Source organism: Poecilia latipinna, unplaced genomic scaffold (genome assembly GCF_001443285.1).
Source record: "Poecilia latipinna isolate Pla-1442-1.1 unplaced genomic scaffold, P_latipinna-1.0 Scaffold953, whole genome shotgun sequence".
Lineage (NCBI taxonomy): Eukaryota > Metazoa > Chordata > Actinopteri > Cyprinodontiformes > Poeciliidae > Poecilia > Poecilia latipinna.
Window position 1 is genome coordinate 233,029 of NW_015113569.1, and position 3,394 is coordinate 236,422.

The 3,394-nt window shown below is 38.4% G+C and overlaps 1 protein-coding gene across 4 annotated transcripts in view; it reads right to left on the reverse strand.

The window, feature by feature from the left end:
* LOC106957985 (NACHT, LRR and PYD domains-containing protein 12-like) overlaps nt 1–2,681 on the reverse strand; it is a 33,269-nt gene extending 30,588 nt beyond the window's left edge. For all 4 annotated transcript variants that reach the window (XM_015049616.1, XM_015049618.1, XM_015049615.1 and 1 more), the window contains exon 1: nt 2,614–2,681. The gene's annotated coding sequence lies outside the window, so the exon portion shown is untranslated. The remainder of the gene's footprint in view (nt 1–2,613) is intronic.
* Between the last annotated feature and the right edge of the window lie 713 nt (nt 2,682–3,394).

The window sequence follows — 3,394 nt, forward strand, 5'->3', positions numbered from 1 at the left end:
GAGCCGCATGCGGCTCGGGAGCCGCGGGTTGGCCACTCCTGAACTAGGAGAACAAAGGACCTCATCTAGATGTTAAATTATTACATAGAAAAATCATTAATAGTAAAAACTGAACAATAAATAAACTCTACATTCCTGAATAAACTGCAGTTTGTTTAGTTTTCTGTCCTTAAAGAGTCGATCTGGTTGAGACATTTTCTGATCCAGAACCTTTTTCCATTAACCAAGATTGTTTTATAGGATAATTTTCCATCCTCTGCATTAATCAGGATGATAATAAATTAGCAGAGATTTAAAGGCTCTGCAGGGAGGAACAACTTTGTTATTCACCAGGAACCTCTGGGTGGAGTTTGGAGAGAAACAAGATAAACCAGTTTCATTTTATCATCATGACTCAGTCAGCTCAGACTAAAACTGCACAGAGCCTTGATTTACTTTAACTAGACCAAGAGTCGGCAACCCAAAATGTTTAAAGAGCCATGTTGGAAAAAAAAAAAAAATCTGTCTGCAGCCGCAAAAAATTTAAAGCCTACAAGGTTTATAATCAGGGCAACACAGGCTATAAGTGTTTATATTTGATGTATTAGCCTATTATCAAAATGACTAAGTGTTTAGTATTCATGATTAAATGTTTATTTTCCCTGCAGGGGGTCCTGGACGGAATGAGCACCACTAACTCTGATGGAGCTTTAAGTTTACCTTCCGTTACAATATTAATGTTTTATATTTTGTTGCATTAATAAAACTAAATACATGCAATAAATAAATCAGGTTTCTGATGTCATTTTTATATGAAGATTTGACAGAGAAAGATATTTTTCCTTTTGGAACTCAAAAAATCTGCTCCTAAATGCAGTTTGCATAACGATCGCTCTTTGTAAATAATTACCATAAAGTCTGTGATCCAGAAAACAACAAAACGGAACGTGCATAACGTGCCTCTTATCTGGGCGACAAACGGAGGGCAATAAAACTCAACCTGCAGCTATAAAAATACAGCAGTAGCTGCTTGAAGAGGTAACATAATATAAAATTAAATTAATATAGTTTAAGTTTGATTTCTGTGCAAATGCCAAGCAAGTCAGTGAAATAGCAGCATCCTTCTCTTTTGACACGCAACCATCCTCGGACCTGAGCAACAAAACAATAATATCTCCAAGTGTCATTCTAAATATATACTGACAAAAATCACTAACCACTTTATAAAAACAACCACTTTGTTTCCAAATATATGTGCCTATGGCACGATTCTGTTCTTACGTGTTGTAACTTCTGTTTACGGACATCAGTGGACAACTTCTCAACATCGGGGATGTAACTAATCTTGACGCGGCAGCTAATGTAGCAACTTCCTGGAAATGTCTTTCCACATGACCTTATTTTTACCGTTTCTTTCCCCCCCAAGCTTTGAACCATGCGGCTTAGAGCCCGGTGCAGCTTATACATTTACGTTTCCAGTTTTTTCAAACTATTTGTAGGTGCGGCTTGTAGTAAGGTGCGCTCTATAGTCCGAACAGTACGGTACTCTTTTTGTTATTTGACAACTTCTCTCTGCAGAGCCAACGTTCAGGTAATCCTTCCGCATTGGCAATGAATGCAAATGATTTGGTCCAAGAATTGTAGAATTTCTCCTTGATTATTTTCGTCTTTTCGCCTTTGCTGTCTGTGACCCACCACCACACACCTGTCGGTCTGTTTACAGCCACCTGCCTCGCATCGCCCAGCTGAAAGAAACGTGTCACAGGCTGTGACGCAAATCTATGTTGACAGAAATGTTGAAATTTAATATTTATTCTACACATTTTTATGGCATTGGAAAACGTTAAGAATGATTGTGTCATGTTTGTCCTACAGAAACCATATTAAAACAGAAATATTTCACACCCCCATCTTTTTCACTTTTCAAACATTTTTGAAAAGCTCCAGGGAGCCACTAGGGCGGCGCTAAAGAGCAGCATGCGGGTTGCCGACCCCCAAGCTGTACCATTTAAAATCCATGATGGCTCCTTACAGTTGTCTGTGGTTAATAGATAATAAATCCTTCATTTTCTGTCATTTCAGGATTTAAAACAGTTTTCTGAGGCAAAAATAAACATTTTAAGATTCTAATAGGAAAAACAGTTTATAAAGTTTAATGTAGCTAATATTTACCATTTTAAATTATTTATAAATTCTCAGGGAAATTTTCACTAAGCATTATTAAAAGTAAAGGCTGAACTTGGAGGCCACACAGAACTATTCTAAGGGCCACAAATGGCCCTCTCACCTCATGTTGAACACCCCTGGTCTAACCAGGAGCGGCTCCGTGACAGGAGGCCACAGTGCGCATGCGTCATTAGGAATGTTTCCTCAGGCGTCGAAGGATCAACGGAAACTTTTCAAAAACGTTTTTTCTGAGCGGAGACGAAGAACTTTCTATCCAGAGCAGCAAATGGCAGCAGCGCAGTGAAATATCTGACATGAAATCACATTTCCTCCTCCTCTCGCTAATAGAGATCATATCTGAACAGCAGAAGGTTCTGGGCAGCTCGGTTCTACTTTAGGGTTCGGTCTGGAAACATAGAAACGTCTGAAAACGGGTCGGAAGCAGTTTGATAGAAAGTTAGAACTCACCGGACGGACTGCTGAAGTCTGCGCCGCAAAATGGAGTCCAGAACTGAAGGATACCTGTTGGTGAAATACTTTCAGTTTCTAAATCAGGTGATAATGTGTGCGCATGCGCGGTGTCTCTCCAGGTGAGGCGCTCATGGACGCGCCCCATTTCATAATGAAAATCCATTTTAGTTCTGATTTAACTTTGAGTATCCTGGGTTTTCGGTGTCAGAAACCAGAAAATGATTAAACCTTTGCAGGTGTGTTGAGTTAATTAGCTGATTAGCGTTTGACACCATGAGTTTCCCTTAATTCACGTTTTCATTATCTGTGTATCATCTTTTCAAACCACTCAGGCCTTCTTGTGCTGGTCCATTTTGTTTCCCCAAGAACCAGAACCAAACATGGAGAAGCAGCACTCAGTTTCTATGTTCCTCTAATCTGAAACAAACTTCCACAAAACTGCTGAAACACTGATTTCCTTTAAATCAACGCTAAAACATTTGTTTAGGGCTGCCTTCGATTAACAACTGGAACATAATTTTTTAAAGTCTGGATTAGAATGTAGTTCTTTTTTATCTCATGTGTTCATAATGTAAAGCATTTTGAATCGTCTTGGTGCTGAAATGTGCTGGATAAATAAACTTGTCTTACTATAATTCAGGCTGTTCATCACAAGTCTAAATACAAAAGAACAACACTTTAGGTTCCCTTTTATTCTTAAAATTTTATGTACAAGATGTGACTGATTTCATTTTTAAATGTACATTCAATATAGAAAGTTTATATACGTAATATTACA